Raw genomic sequence first — 15620 nt, 5'->3', positions numbered from 1 at the left:
TATGAAGCAATCCTATACAGCTCTTGAGGGACACAGCTGGAATTCAAACCAGGTCTCACCCATTCTCTACCCATACTATTTCCCCCAAAATGCCTTCCCTGGTCATATTTTCTCTGTCATCTCAGAGCCTTTGAAGCCTGGAATCTCTTTTGCCCAATCTAAGGAGGTTTCTAGTCATGGGGCTCTATTTCCATTTCCACCTGTCATAATCCTACCCTTCCTTTAAAAGCATTTGTACACTCCTCTCCTCCTCCTTAAACCTTCTTTGCACCTCCCATCTGTGACCTCTGCTTACTAGGAATTCTCCCTATTCCAATGTTCAGCTGGCTCTTATCACTTTCTATACTTCACTAGAGTTATCTGTAACCTTAGGTGACCTACTTGACTTATCTTTCTTCAGTAAAAGGAAAAAAAGAAAGAGTATTTGTTGTGTGCCTAGTCATAGAAGTTTTGTCTTCTTTAATCTTCCAAATAATTCCCTGAAGAGTTTTTAACTGCCATTTTACAGATGAAGAAATTGCATGCATAGCAAGCTTAGTGATGGAATAGGATGCAAGCCCTATAGGAATGCATGGACGAGGAATTAAGAATCTTTCAATTCCCTAGAGACTAACCCACAGGCATCTAGCAAACATTTGTGGAATGAATGAATGAATGAATATTTGAAAGCTGGCTTACAAAAAGAGCCCAGTGGGAAATGGCAGGGGTAGGAGCGCCGAGATACCCTGAAAAATGCAGATTCCATGCACAAATGAGGTCTGTGGGTGCCGAAAATTCCAACCATTGAAATCGGCCCGGAGTAAAAAGAAAGGGTTTCTTAACCTCGGGCAACTAAGAGTGTGATTCTAGACTATGCAACGAAACCTACAGGTTTGTAATCTGGGGACGGCAGTAAACGTATATGCAACGTACATAGCCCCTTCCTTAGGAAAGTTGTAGAACACATTTTTGCTTTGGGTTTCTAACTTTGGCCCTAGGAGGCACGTACGCGCCTGCCCCTTTAAGAATCAGGACGAAGTCCTTCTCCTGGGCCTGCTCCGCCCCCTCCCTGTACCCCGCGGCCCGGGCGCCCACCCCTTTCTCCTCCTCCGAACTAACACGGGTTCGGCTGTCCATCTGTCACAGAGGTGCCGCCTCTGATTGGCTGCTGTGCTTCGGCCAGGGAGGCGGGGCGGGAAGGCCGGAGAAACTAGTTTGTTGGCGGCGCCCGGGCTGTACCGCAGCGGGAGCGCGATCCGGGGCTGCGGCGGAGCCGGCACGCAAGCGGCGGCGGCGGCGGGGACTGCGGAGCCTCGCGGAGCGGTGAGGGGCGTCTGAGTGCGGTGGCCGGCAGCGCCTGGGGCGGTGAGTACTTGGGCTGGGGGCAGGGGCGCCGACTCGGGGCCGCCCGGCTCCAGCGCGCCCGGTGCAGGTTCTGCTCCAGGAACCCGGCGCGCGGAGCCCCCTCCCGCCGCGGGCCTGGGGAACCTGTCCGGCCCCGGGACCCGGCAGCGCCGGGCCCCGCGCGTCCCGCCGGCGGGAACCTCCTGCGGAGGGAGCCTTGGCCCGGCCGCATGTCCCGGCGGCAGCACGGCGCCGACTCGCGGAATTGTCCCGGCCGCCGGGGGGTGCGTGGGGCCTGGGGTCGGGGACAAAGGGGGACCGCAGTCAGCCGCGCCGGGGCCTGGGGGCCGCGGGAGGGTCTCTGCTGAGCGCTGTGCGCGGGGGAATGAATTGCTCTGCAAATGGATGTTGCGCGCGGGAGCTGCGACTCTCCCTTGGGAGGGGTTGATTCATTGAGCCTGCAGACTCTCTTTTTAAAAAAATCACTATTGATCCCGGAAGGAGGCAGCCGCTGTTCGCTGAGGGTGTGCGCGCGCCTCGGCTTTGAGCCCCGGCCGAACCGTGGATACCAAGGGAGAGGTGGCTGCCGGGGCAAAACCAGGAGAGATGGGTCTAGTCTGGCGGGGGTGCTCCAGGGCGCAGCCGCTGCTGGGGAGAGGAACTGTCCGATTTCTTTGTCGGGCCGAGTAGGTCTCTCGCCGGACACCGTGATGGTCTGTTTAGATCTGGGGGCGCCAGAGAAATGGTCACAGCCCTGAAGTCACAGCCACCTGCCCACCTGGAGGGCGGCCACCTGGCCGGCCGAGAACAGGCCTCTTCCAGCCTGACTCCTTTTCCCCATCTCTCACCCTGGTGCCCAGACCCGCCCCCGGCCCCACCCCCACCCCCACCCCCACCCCCACCCCCTCTCCCCTTCGTAATTGCTTTAGAAGCTTTTGGTTTGAGGATTTTTAACCAAACCTCCCCAACAGGGACACTACCCACTTTCTTTGCTCTAGCTGCAGAGGTCCCCAAAATTCATTCCCATTATCTTAGAGCAAAGAAAACCTATAGAGACATGAAGGGATTGGGTCTAGGGAGGGGGTGGGCAGCTCCCTGCAGATTGTAGCTGGACACTGCGGTCCCCTGGGGCCCAGTGGCTGTCACCATGGGGAAGGCTTGCTGGGCTTCTGCCCTCTGTGGTCAATTAGGGCACAGAACGTCGGGCACCTGGACCCTTTGGTTTTGCTCTGGCCCTGATAGGCCCTTCTAGGGAGGGAAGTTCTCGGCAGCACTCGGAGAGAAGCAGGAACCTCCGTCTTATCACAGTCTAGACTCGGGAAACTGTGAACAGGAATCAGGCCCCTTGGGACCTGGGCGTTGGCCTCCCCATTTGTAGAGGGACCAGATGCCTGCTGGGCAGCCCTGCAGCCGGGCCTCCTGGGAGCTGCTGTGAGGCTCGCACTTGGGGCTGGGAGAAGCAGCTGGGAGGAGCAGGACACAAGGTCCACCCCACCAGGGGCACTTCAGTGTTCTTCAAAGACAGGGGTTCCTTGAATCCCAGCCCCTCCAAGGCCCGGCAGCTGTTTGGATCTTGAGTCATTCCGTTTGTCAAGAAGTGACTCCAGGGAGATTATTAAAAGGAAGGTGGAGGGAAACTGAAGGAACCTTAGTCTTGGTTCTCCACCGCAGTCACAGTCAGATTTATGTTCGTGGTACGGAGAGAGGAGCTGAGGGCGAATGTGGGCTGCACGTTGGAGGCAGCTTCTGCAGCCCCATGACTTAATAGCAGCTCAAACCTGCAGGCACTTGGTGTGGGCAGAGGAGAGCAGGAAGGAAGAGAAAGCTACTAGGAGCCGAGGTATGTGGCCTGCGATGAAAGCAGGCTTGGTTCTTCCCATACAACACAATAGGGATGAGGGAGAAGGAGTGTGGTATTTAGTGGTGAATTGGTCATTCATTCATTCATTGATTAACTCATTCACCGGACAGGCTTGGTGGGGCACCCGCTGTGTGCTACACCCCGGGCTGCTGGGTGCTGGCCACCCGCCTTCAGGGAGCTGCTAGTGTGGAGGGCTGGGCCGTGGGCCTGCACACTGCCCCAGGGATATTGGCAGCAAGTGGAGGTGAGGGGGCACAGAGCAGAGCATGGGGCTGGGGCTGGGCTTCCCGAAGGAAGGCTGGAGCCTCCGCTGAGGAAAGATGGGGCAGTGGCATGCCACAGTGCAGTCTGACTGCAAGCCTTAGGAAGCTGCCGTGTCTCCCACACCCACCCACAATTTTCCTAGAGGCCTGTTCACTGCTGCAAACCTTGAGGTAGGTGCAGCAGGCTCAGGTCCAGGTGGGAGGGGGCGGAAAGGTTCTCAGCAGTGGGTGACCCAGGCTGCAGGGCTAGTGGGACCGGGTGGTCCTACATGAAGCCGGGTGGCTTCTGATGCAGCCTCTGCTCAGGGGGGCTGGGAGAACCCAGCCCACTGGCCTGAGGCTGGCTCAGTGCCTACACCCTCAGTTCCTCCGTCCCAGCCAACCTCATGGGGGTAGCCTCGTCTGAATGGGAGGGCAGAGCTGGCTCGAGCAAGCAGAGTGGCCAGGCACAAATGAATTGGCTAATTGAGAGGCTGATTTTCGTCTCATGTGTGAAATTTCATAACTGAATTGCCTCGGCTGGCCAAGGCTGCTGAAATGTTTTGTGTTTTACCAGCCAGGAAACCCTTAGTTGGGACAAGCTGGGGTGAGGAGGGGTGGGGGTCAGGGGAAGGGGGATGGGGAAGGGAACAAGAGGTGGGTAGCACTCATGGCTCCCTAGCCTTTAGGCACAGCATTCCACCCAGACTCCCCCTTATCAGCCTGCGCCTGCAGCCCCTCCCCCCGATGGAGGTCAGCCCAGCTCCCACAGAAGGTCCCAACCCTTTCCTGGAACCCTCATCCCCTGAGCAGGGCTGTCCAGATACCAGTTCTACAGCTGGTCAGTATCAGGCCATCACCATGCCAGACTGACCCATCCGGAGGTGCCTCGAGGGCTGTGAGGGGTAGTGTCAGGAATGTCAGGGGGATAGGGGGCACCAGGGGGTGCTCGGAGATGGGAAGGGCTGCCTGTGCGTTCCTTTAGCTTGGTCAATGGAGAGAATGTGGGCTCTGGAGCCAGATGTGGATTCAAATCCACAAATCTGTGTGTCGGATCAAGTTCCTTAACCTCGCTGAGCCTCATTGGCCATTTTCAGGGCTGTTGTGGAAAGTCAACGCAATGCTGGCTAGAAGCCCCTAGAATGGTGTCTGGTGCTAAGTGGGTATCTGTACATTCCAGGGTCCCCTTTCTCTTGGCCCTGTCCTGGGTGTGGGATTGAGGTCAGAGGTGCCTGTTGCTCTGCAGCCAACTTGTCGGCCTCTCCCAGCCACTGCCACCCGCCACACCCTCCCCTCTCGTTCCCGGACTTCTTTCTTGTGGCTGAAGCTTCCCTTCCACGCCACCCATCCCATGCCCTTTTGGATGATGAAAGGTGGCACATGTGGCTCAGTGCCCTGCTCTTTAAAAGTGCCAACCCTGTGGTCCCAGAAACCCAGACTGGTTGGGAAATTGTGCATCCCTTTCTGCAGATACATAAAGTCTTCCTAGCCCTTCCTTTTCACACATTGTTCACCCAGGCCTTGCCCCACTGGGTTGGAAGCGGTGTCTGGCTGAGGCTCTCTGGGCCACTTCTTGTTTCACTGTGCCCAGGCCCAAGGCCAGCCCCATCTCTACACCGTGCCACAGCTGGAGCCCTCAGACCTGGAGCCCATTGGCAGAGAAAACACTTAAGTGGGAGTCGGGGCCTGGAATCCATCCTGCTCTGCTCTGCTGGGCTGTGTGACTGCCTGCAGGTCCTCTTAGCCCTAGGGGCCTCATTTTGTTCTTCTGTAAAATGGGTGGATGTTCTTGTGCATACTCTCCTGTTAAATGTTTTGCTGCCTCAAAGGGTCTTACAAGCGCTGATGCTGAGCAGTTTTGTAAAGCTGGAATTGTTCATTTCATCCTCATGGGCAGGGAGCATTTGAGAAGTATCCCAGTAGAGTACAGAGGAGCCAAGCTGGAAGTTGTCTTGGGTTCTAGCTCTGCTCTGATGTGCTGTAGGACTTTGAGCCAGTTCCTTTCCCTCTCTGAACTCTGATGTTCCCACCTGTGAAATGAGAGGGGTCCAGTGCCCTTTCCTTTCTCCATGAGTAGAGACTGAGTCAGACCTCCCAGGTAACTCCAAAGTGACGCACTCTCCTCCGTTGAGCCTCTCTCGGTTCCCTGCCTCTGCTCACTGCATGGGAGTTTGGGGCCTAAGTTTACAGGGCGAAGGAGGAAGCAGGCTGGCCCCAGGTAGAGCAGACCTGGCCTCAAAGGAAGGTGGCGTGTGGGTGACTCTGTCCCACGGCCCTGGGTCGGGAGCTGGGCAGCAGCTGGGGTGAGAGCTTGCACCCAGAGCCCAGGGCCAACTCCTGGAAGTAACGTGGACCAAGAGCTCAGAGAAGCAAGCACAATCCTGAGGAGCTCAGAGGCATGGAGGAAGGAGGTGGCAAAGACTCCCTGTAAGACCAGTTGGGTGGCTCCTCCCACGGGAGGCGTGGGTGGAGCAGGCCGTGCGAGGACCACATCCACCGCAGGCTGCTGCCCAAGTGACTAAAGCTGTGCCATCCCCACCCACCTTTGCCAGCAAGAAGCCTTCCATTGCCAGCTGTATCGTCAGGAGTAGGATGAGGGGAGAGATGGAAACAGGAAAGCCTCACTTGTTCTCTGCCTGCTCCTTTTGGGCCCCCAGGGGGCTGACCACAGATCAATCAAGGCCAAATGGAATTAATTTCCTAATTAAGATAAGAGAAGCTCTGCTTGTTCAGGCCCAGGTCCTGCCTGCCAGGTTTGCAGTTGGCCTATTTATCTGAGGAGGAGAGATGGCCAAGCTCTTTTTCTAGAAAGCCTTGGTGATTTCTTCCAGATACTGAGCAGGGTCTGAGGTCTACCATGTCCCAGCTGGGGACCCCAGACCTTGCGTGGCAAGCCCCTCCACCTGTCGGAGCCTCTGTTGATGGTAGCCTTGGAAATTGGAGGGAGAAAGGGACGCAGTTCTATTTGTGTAACAAGCATGTGTTTAGTACCTTCTGTATGGCTCGTCCTGGGCTAGAATATGGGGAAAGGAAAGTCAGGGTCTAAGAGAGGCCCTCCTTGAAACTCAATGTCTGGTGCGGGTTGTGGTGCAGCATTTGGTGTGAATGGCATGCCTAGAAAGACCCTGCCTTCGTTTCCTTACTGAAAAAGTGAGAACATGAACTGTGGCTAACATTTCTTATTCCACATATGTCCGTTGAATTTTTTTTTTTTTTTTTTTGCCATCTGCTCCCTGCCAGGCCCTGGGAGGCAGCAGAGAATAAGGCAAAGACTCTTTCTTTCTGGAGCCCCTGTTCAGCTAGGGAGGCAGGCGGCAAGGAGACCAAGTGACTTGTACTGTGATAAAGCTGTGAGGGTGGTGGACGGGGAGGTGTGAAAGGTGAGCAGGATCCACGTCGACGAGGAGGTCAGAGGAGGCCTCTCTGGGGTGGTGACGTCTGAGCAGAGACCTGCAAGCCCAGAAAGAGCCATCGAGGAGAAGGTCTGAGGCAAAGTACACGGGGCATATGAGCTCAGCATGTACGGAGACTGGATGTCCCGGGCTGGGGCGTGGTGTGGATTGAGGCGCACAGAGAGGTCGCAGCTGTTGTGGGCCAGGACCTTCTGATTCATTGGGAGACTGTGAAAATTTAAGTTACTCTGTTTACTGTTTCAATTTAAGCAATATATCAGTAGAAACCTTATGTAAACAAACAATATAGGAAAAAAAGTGAAGTAGAGTATGAAGGCTGCTCCTCCTTTGGTATAGCTGCATACCTTTCTAGCCCCCCTTTTATGTCCCAGTTTTGGTTTTATTTGAATACTCAATACTCCACAGCTTCCCACCGAGCGTGCCTTAGAGCCCTTTCTCTTTCCACTGCAGTGTGATAGTTGTAGTGTGGCCAAACTAGCATCTTTCATTCCACTGTCTTCCTACCAGGATATATTTGGGTCGTGTCTAATTTTCCTCCGTGCGATCACTGAAGGCTTCAGTATCCTCAGCGTGCATGTGCAAGTGTGATTATTTTAAATCCTCATTGTTAAGGCCAAATGCGTTTTGGAGACTTGATCGATTTACCAATAGTGGTGTCTGAGTGCCCATGTTCCCACATCGTCACCCACACTTGAGACTGGCCATGTTTTCAGCTTTAGCTAATGTGATGGGTAAAAATGATTGCATTGTTCTTTAAAAAACTTTTTAAAAGTCCAATTTATTCAGCCTTCCTCTTTTGAATTGTGACCCATCATTGTTTTTCCAGAAGATCAGGGGATTAGCGAGTCCTGATTCTGCCTTTTACTGGTCTCCTAACCAGCCGAGGCCGGGCGAAGCTCTCTAAAGCCCGTGTGCTCATCTGTGAAGTGAGGCCCGGTCACCCCTGCCCTGTCCTGCTGCCAGGCCGCTGTGCGTTGTGCATGAGGAAACATTCCCGAAAGTTCACTTTATGCTGAAAAGCTCTGCAAACATCAGGAGGCATTGTTTTTACTAGAGAAAGCCAAATATCTCCAAGCCCAGCATATTGGAGTGAATCCAAGTGTTTCTTCTAAACAGCCAGTGTGTCCAGGGAAAGGGCAGAGGTGACCTGACCTTCATGAAGTGGAAGTGTCTTTAGGTGGGTGGCGTCTGCCTGGCACCCTCTGAGACGGAAAGGCCCTCACCTGATTGGAAAGAAAACTCTGGGTGGACTTGAGAGCACCTGCCAGGGCTGGCCGAGTTAATGAGCTGCCCCTGTCACGCCTGCAGGAACAAAACAGTGAGGAAAGTTCTCTAGCTGACCCAGAAAAAGCCTCAGAAATTGGCATCAGCCACCACAGATTGAGCCCTATTTACCTGTTAGTAGAAGCCAAAGTTGGAGCTCCAAAAACTTTGTGAACATCCATGTTTGTTACTTTGTGGGTCCTTCTCTGTTTTCCCATAACAGGAAACTTTAAAACAAAAAATTTACCACATAGGCCCTTGTGCTTGACTCAGAGACAGAAGTAGGGGGAAGCTGTGGGAATTGATGGTGTACCTGGGCCCCAGGTGGCAATCCACCTGGGGCGAGGGTGGCAGCAGGCAAGGGAGAATGAGCCGGCCAGGTGGACTCTGGGTGGGGGATGCCAGGCCTGTCTGGCCCCAGGCAGCCTCAGGTCCTCCAGTGACGGAATGGGGGCTGCTGGACCCAGTAGCCTGGGCTGCTGGGGGAGTTCACTGCGCCTGATGTTTTCACCAAGCTCCCCTGCAATTCCCCAGGTGAGCTTTGCCTAAGCTCTGTTGGCCTCCCCCTGGGGACTCGGAGCTCTCCCTGGCTGTTTGCCTGCTGTCCCGGGGCTGACTCAGTCCTGAGCCCCAAAGAAACCTCCTGTTCTCATCAGCTCAGTCCAGTTGAGATGGCCGCAGACAGGAGGGTGGACAGACAGAGGCGGGTGGGGTGTAAACACAAGGACAGCAGGACTCCTAGGGGGCTCTGTGGGGACACCTCTAAGCTTTATGCCTTTGCAGCTAGTGAGCCAGGAGGAGGGAGAGCTGGGGATCCTCCCGAGGGCGGGTCTCTGCGTTTATCAGACAACTCCTGATTCTGGGGGTTGAATTTCTAGTAAGGGGACAAGAAAAGCATCTGGCTCTAGCACTGGTGCAGGGGGTAGACCTCCTGGGGGTCGGGAGCCTTGGCTGGGCCCTGGCCCCACCAGCATCCTGAGCTAAGCTTGGTGGTGTCTCAGCTGAGTGAAGTGCATCCCTTGGGAAATTGTGCACCACAATTTGCTTCACTTGGGCAGTGAAGTGAAATGCCCAAGTTTCCTTTCGGGCCGCAGGATCGCCTGGTATATCTGTGTTGCAGGAAGTTGCAGTTGCTATTTTTACTACTGCAACCAAGACTTTTTACTGGAAGGCACAATTACAAAGGAAAATGTCAGAGTTTGACTGGCCTGGGAGCCCTGGGAGGCTGAGTGAGGAGCCACTCTGCCTGGCTGGGTGGCTGGTATGTAAAGCAAGACACATTTGCACTTGGTCATGCGTCTGCCCTTGTCCTCAGGCAGCTTCCTCGGAACCACTTCCAGTGTCTGGAGCTTTTCTCTAGGCCAGAAAGAGGCCTCTGCCAGGTTACCCAGATAATTGCATCTGAACCCCTCATAATTGGTTGGCAGAGACTCTCCTGATTGCCCAGCACATGTATATTTTGTTCAGTGAAATTACTGAGAACGTATTATATGCTACACGCTCGGCTAGGTGCTAGGGATAGAGATAAATAAGGCAGACCCTGCCATCCAGGATCACATGTCTAGCAATTTAAAAATGCAGAAGGTATGAGATGTCCCTGTATTGACCTTCTGGATGGTCAATATTTGTGCATTATGGTTAGAGGCCAAGTGGACTTGTATAGTTTTCTATTGCTGCACAAACCAGATGGCTTAAACAGTGTTCATTTGTGGCTTGCAGTTCTGCAGTTCAAGGTGGCTCAGCTGGGCTATCTGCCTAGGGTTTCACAAAACCAAAGACACGGTATCTGCTCGGCCGGGCTCTTACCTGGAGGCTTTGGGAAGAATCTGCTTCTAAGCTCCCTCAGGTGGTTGTTAGAACTCAGTTCCTTGAGACTGTAGAACCGAGGTCTCCGGCACTGCTCTCGGCTCCTGGAGGCCACCCACATTCCTTGCCACCTGGCGCCCTCCACCCTCAAGCCAGCAGCCGTGCGTCAAATCCTTCTCGTGCTCTGAACCACTCATTTCTGCTTCTGGGACCTCTGCTGTTAAAGGGCTCCTGTGATGAGGTTGGACCTATCTGGATACTTTTCCTATTGAAGGTCAACCATTGGTGACCTTAATTACATCTGCAACTGACATTAATCACATCTGCAAAACTCCTTTGCCAGATAGGGTCACACAATCCCGCCCTCAAGCTCTGCACTCACAAGCAGTCATCACTAATAGCACCTCTCATGAATGGACCAAATTTGTGTGGCCCCCTGTGCTAAGCTCTTTACTTCTGCTCTTATTTAATTCCCAGGACAGCACTTTAAGGTGAGGACAGTTGTTATTGTGCCCATTTTCCAGATATGACACTGAGGCTCAGAGAATGTAAGTTTCTTGAGCTACATTACCAGAAGAAATGGGGCTAAGATTTGAAATCCAGGGCTACTGACTCGGCGCCTACCTGCCCCATCGTGCAGTTCAAGTCAGGGTCTCGTTTGCCAGAGCTGCTGTCCCCACAGCACCCACCCTAGCTGGCCGAAACAGCAGGAGCGTGTTGTCTCCCAGTTTGGGAAGCTAGAAGTTGAAATCAAGGTGTCGACAGGCTGTGCGTCCTGTGGTGGTACCTTGCTGGCAGTCTGTCCCTGCCTTTGTCGCATGGTAGTCTGTCTGTCTTTCTGCCTGTCTCTGTCTCTGAAGCAATTTTTGTGCCTGTCCGAATTTCCTCTCCTTATAAGGAGCCAGTCTTGTTGGATTAGAGTTCACTCTATTCCAGTTTGGCCTCAACTTAACTAATAGAAACTTCAGAGATCCTAGTTAAAACTGAGTTTGTATTCACAGGGCCCCGGCTTAGGACTTGGACATTTCTTTGGATGGGGGATGCGATTAATCCACAATAGTTGGCATCTCCAGTATGATTCGTGAGATTTGGGGAACACCATTCAAGACAGGGAGAAAGGCTGCTCCTTCCCATCCAGCATTCATAACATCTCACCTTGAAGCTTGTCCATCATGTCCTAAGTAAAGGCAGGCACCGGTACCTCTCCCCGGGTGTAACGAGTCTCAGGATCCTTTTGTTTATTTCAGTGGACACTTTCCATTTAGCAGGACTTATCGAGCCTCTCATATATCCTAGGCAGCAAAGGTGGCACAGAATACTGTTCACCAGGAGTTGAAAATTTAGTAAGGGCACAATAGGTAACAGACTGAAGGAGTGAATAATGCAGAAAGCAGGAGAAGAAAGATCAAAAAACTGCACCAGAGAACCAAAGGGTATCAGGAAGTTAATTCCAGGAGAGAGATAGAAATCGTTTTTTTTTTTCGCTCTTTTTTTTTAAATTAGAAGAGTTTTAGGTTTACAGAAATATCATACAGAAACTTACAGTTTCCATATACCTGCCCCCTTATTAACATTTTGCATTAGTGTGGTTCCTCTGTTAAAGCTGATAAGAGAATGCTAGTATAATTGTTCTGTTAACTATAGTTCATGGTTTATATTAGGACCCACAGTTTGTTGTACAGTCCTGTGTTTTCGTTTTGTTTAAATTTTATTCTAGTGATATATATGTCACCTTAAGTTACCTTTTAAACTATTTTATTTAAGAAAATTTTATTCTAGTAACATACATACAGCCTAAAATTTCCCCTTTTAACCACATTTAAATATATAATTCAGAGGTGTTAATTACATTCACAATTGTTTGAAACTGCTACGTACGCCAGAAAAGCCATGCTTTTTTAACCCAGTCTTGTGGGTGGGATCTTTTTTTGGGCATGAGCAGGCAGCAGGAATCGAACCCGGGTCTCCGACATGGCAGGCAAGAACTCTGCCTGCTTAGCCACTATGGCCTTCCGGGAGCTTTTGATTAGGTTGTTTCCATGGAGATGTGACTCCACCCATTCAACGTGGGTCTTAATTAGCTTATTGGAGTCCTTAAAAGAGCTGAGAGCTGACACAGAGCAGAGAGACACAGATGCTTAGAGATACTTAGATAGCCGACATAGAAAGACACTGAATCAGAAGCTGAGAGCAACGCAGCCCAGGAGACAAGGAGCAGGAGATGCCAGCCACACGCCTTCCCAGCTGGTGGAGGGACCCCTGATGTGATTGGCCTTTCTCAAGTGAAGGTGTCCTTTTGATGCATTAATTTGGACATTTTCGTGGCCTTAGAATTGTAACTTGTAATTTAATAAATCCCCTTAGTAAAAGCCACTGCATTTCTGGTATATTGCATTCCAGCCGCTTTAACAAACCGAAGTAACAATGTTGTGCTACCACCATCACCAGCCATTACCAAAATTTTAGGATAGACCCAAATAGAAACTCTGTGCAATTTAAGCATTAACTCCCCATTCCCTCCCTCCTCCAAGCCCCTGGTAACCTATATTCTAGGTTCTTGTCTCTAAGTTTGCTTATTCTAATTATTCCATATCAGTTAAATCACACAATGTTTTCCTTTTGTGTCTGACTTATTTCACTCAACACGATGTCCTCAGGGCTCATCCATGTTATCACATGCCCATCAGACTCCCTTCCTTTACACTTCTAAATTCTTTTCCACTGTATGGACATTTTATTTATCCGTTCATCTGTTGCTGGGCACTTGGGTTGCGTCCACCTTTTGGCTATGGTGAATAATGTTGCTAGAAACAGTGGTGTACAGATAACTGGTCCAGTCCCTGCTTTCAATTCTTAAGGCAAAAATATTTTTCATTTACTCACTGTCACATCCCAAGTGCAGTCATAGCACAGCACCCAGTGCATAATAAATTTGAAATTACTCATCACATCAGTCTTTTCAGCATCTGCTGTGTACCAGGCCCTCTCTGTGGCAGACCAGTGACGTGTCCAGAGGAGAGCATAGTCATTGAACAGGAGGGATTGCGAGGCAGCAGAATGGGGCAGAGGAGGGACAAGAAGTCTCAGTGGTGTCTGAGTGAGCAGGAGGGACAGGGGCTGTTGCACGGTGGTGAAGCTGGAAAGGGGAACAAATTGAACAAGGCTTGCATGTCACTGAAGGCTTTTAAACCAGAGATTGTGGTCAGAGCTGAGCATGTGGGTTAGCCTGGTGGGAGGTGGGTGGCAGGGCCCAGGGTGACCCGGCCTCAGTGGAGAGAGCATCACGCCGTCTCTGGCCATGGGGCCGGGGAAGAAGGCCCTGATGCACGGACCTGTGAAGGAAGATTGAGTGGAACTCAGCGGCTGAGCGATCTGCAGTAAATGTGTATGGCGATGAGTGGCTATTTATGGGCACCCATGTATTTGACTATAAATACACATCCGTATATCACGTCCATGTATAATTTCAAGAGACCAAGAACAATCAACTGCGAGTGCAGCCTCCACACACAGGCCCTGTGCTTTGCTGCCCACCTGAGGGCTGTTAGGTGGAGGACAGCTCGATGGTCCCAGGGGCAAGTGGAGGCTTCCAGTGATGAGCTGCAGGACGGGGCCTGGGGAATTGAGGGACAAGCGGGAAGGCGGTGGGGGGGGCAGCGGCTGGAGGACCGGCTGCTTCTCCCGCACCGCCCGCACTTCCTGTGGAGGGTTTTTTTCTCACACAGCGTGGTTAAATCTATGGCGCCATACTACACAAAGCCGGCAGATGTGCTCCTTTCACCTGGAGGGGCTGCACTGACACCCAGCCTCCCTGAAAGCTGGAGAGATGCTGGGAAGCCGCGTGCACTCACCTGAATTCACACTGGATATTCCTTTTCTTTATTAGAGAAGTTCTGGGTTTACAGAACTGTCATGCCACTACACAGTAAACCTTGAGTTAAACCGAGGACCCTAATTAATAGTGCAATTACAAAAAGATGCTATCATACTGGCAACTAATGTTCCACTCCAATGCAAGGTGCTGGTGGGGGTGGGGGGGTGGGAATCCAGCACTGTATGCATGATTCTGTAAACTTTCAACTTATCTTAAAAAAAAAAAAAGTGTGGTTAGTCTGGAGATAAGGAAGCTGTGCTACACTGGTGTTCTCAAAGTGTGGCACAGGGGTCCCTGCAATCCTTTTGGGGGTGCACAAGGTCAGAGCTGTTTCTATGAGCACACCAAGACATTACTTGCCTTTTTTACTCTCGTTCTCTCCCTAGCTCTTCATCCAGTGAATGGGTGTTTTCCAAATGACCCGTGTGTGACACTACAGGATCACACGCTCCAGTTGCAGGGCAGGACAGGGCTGGCGATGCAGCGGCCCGCAGGGCTCACCCACTGCCTTCCAGACTCTGCTCGGCCGCCAACCTTCAATTACGGACCCGTGGGAGACTAGATCTTCATATTCTTTCATCCAAACAACATAGCACAACACAGTGAACACCGAAGCAGATGTGAGAATCCTGCTATCTCACCCAATTATTTGTTTTAGAAAGTAGTTTTTTGAAAAATAGCTGTTATTTATGCTAACCTGTAGTGAGTTTATTACTGTTACTTTTAAATGAATTCATGTGTATTTTAATTCCTTCTCAGTTTTAGTTACGAATGCAGTCAATATCAATAGATAAATCACATAAACAAAAATTCCTTAGGACCCTAAAGAACACCTCAGGTTCTAACTGAATTTCACAAATTTCATGCACTCGTGTAACTTTCCAGAAACCTGCAACCTCAGATGGGTACCAGGCCTGATAAATCCTGAAATGCAGAGGGGCCAGCCCCTCCAGAACATCAACTAGTTCCATCCCTCCACCCCATATCACTGACACAGCCCCTTCCAACATGAAAAAGTTAGAATGGGCATAGCCCAAACACCCCTGAACCGTGGGAGAAAGATCAAAAGTGGTGGTGGAGTTACAACAGAGAAGGTCGGGTTTAACAGGTGAGTATGACTGCTGAGTCATTACACTGATACTTCTTCTCCAGTGTCTTGGAGTAGCTAGAAGTGAAAACCTAAAATTGTGGAACTGTAACCCATCCCAAACTCTGAAATCTGTTCTATAATCACCTATTACAGGGTCCTTAGAAATTTATTGTTCTTTTGTGTGTGTGTATATATATATATATAGGTGTGATATATATATCACAATTTAAAAACAAAAAAAGCTCCTTAGGTCCCAGGCATTTTTAAGGCCGTGGAAAGCTCTCGAGCCCGAGTGGTCTGGGAACAGCCGTGCTGCAGACCCCCTATGAAGCAGGAGTGGGGTGTCAGACCCCGTTCCCAGCACTCTGTGTCTTCGTGCCCGTGTCACCCCCACAGCACGCCCGTGAGGTGGTAGAATTATTTTCACACCCATTTCGCACGTGAGGGAACGGAGGCTGAGAATTGAGTCGTGGGTGCGGGTCTCAGCTCAGAGGTGGTGGGGGCTGCAGGGCGGAGGCCCCGGCTGAAGCACCATCTCCTGGGGAGGAGGGGAGCGCCCGGAGGGAAGGCCCTGCAGGCCCTGTCCTCAGGCTGCCCGCCCTTCTGTGCACAGGCAGGCACAGCGGGCCACCCCGGCGGGGGAGGCTGTCCTCCACAGACCTGCCCCTCCTCAGGGCAGGGAGAAGATGGCAGGGGTGGGGTGGGGGTGGGGGTGGTGCTACGCGGCAGCAAGTGCTCGGGAGTTATG

General features: G+C 52.0%; 1 protein-coding gene across 2 annotated transcripts in view; it reads left to right on the top strand.

Moving 5' to 3' along the window:
* The first annotated feature begins 1235 nt into the window (after positions 1 to 1235).
* The window catches only part of KLHL25 (kelch like family member 25), a 40461-nt gene continuing 26076 nt past the window's right edge, over positions 1236 to 15620 (top strand). For both annotated transcript variants that reach the window (XM_077124135.1, XM_077124134.1), the window contains exon 1: positions 1236 to 1344. The gene's annotated coding sequence lies outside the window, so the exon portion shown is untranslated. The remainder of the gene's footprint in view (positions 1345 to 15620) is intronic.

This window comes from Tamandua tetradactyla, chromosome 12 (assembly GCF_023851605.1).
Source record: "Tamandua tetradactyla isolate mTamTet1 chromosome 12, mTamTet1.pri, whole genome shotgun sequence".
Classification (NCBI taxonomy): Eukaryota; Metazoa; Chordata; class Mammalia; order Pilosa; family Myrmecophagidae; genus Tamandua; species Tamandua tetradactyla.
This window is presented reverse-complemented; position numbering and strand designations above follow the sequence as displayed.